This window comes from Capsicum annuum, unplaced genomic scaffold (genome assembly GCF_002878395.1).
Source record: "Capsicum annuum cultivar UCD-10X-F1 unplaced genomic scaffold, UCD10Xv1.1 ctg44784, whole genome shotgun sequence".
NCBI classification, from domain to species: domain Eukaryota; kingdom Viridiplantae; phylum Streptophyta; class Magnoliopsida; order Solanales; family Solanaceae; genus Capsicum; species Capsicum annuum.
This window is the reverse complement of record NW_025852343.1, coordinates 894-1294: the sequence shown is the minus strand read 5'-3', so window position 1 is coordinate 1294 and position 401 is coordinate 894. Positions and strand designations below refer to the sequence as shown.

Here is a 401-nt window from a genome sequence, read left to right as displayed (position 1 = left end):
TTTAAAGGAAAAAAAAAAAGAAGGGATGCAACACGAGGACTTCCCAAGGGGTCACCCATCCTAGTACTACTCTCGCCCAAACACGCTTAACTTCGGAGTTCTGATGGCATCCAGTGCGTTAGTGCTGGTATGATAACATCCGTCATTCCCAGCACTCCAAATTCTATTATGCCTCTTTCTCCTCCACCGCCCGTCACACCCCGCACGCACGCCCCTGCGCCTTGCCCCCGTTCTCGTTTTCGCCAAGAGGAAAAACAAAAAGATTCGTCGATCGAACCGGCAAAATTAAACCGAATTTTAAAGGAAAAAAAAAAAAGGGATGCAACACGAGGACTTCCCAGGGGGTCACCCATCCTAGTACTACTCTCGTCCAAACACGCTTAACTTCGGAGTTCTGATGG

At 48.6% G+C, this 401-nt stretch overlaps 1 non-coding gene and 1 pseudogene across 1 annotated transcript; both read right to left on the bottom strand.

Moving 5' to 3' along the window:
- Positions 1–22: 22 nt before the first annotated feature.
- LOC124892201 lies at positions 23–141 on the bottom strand. Its single transcript, XR_007050129.1, has one exon. It is a non-coding gene; the product is annotated as a 5S ribosomal RNA (ribosomal RNA).
- Positions 142–316: 175 nt separating this feature from the next.
- LOC124892202 overlaps positions 317–401 on the bottom strand; it is a 217-nt pseudogene continuing 132 nt past the window's right edge.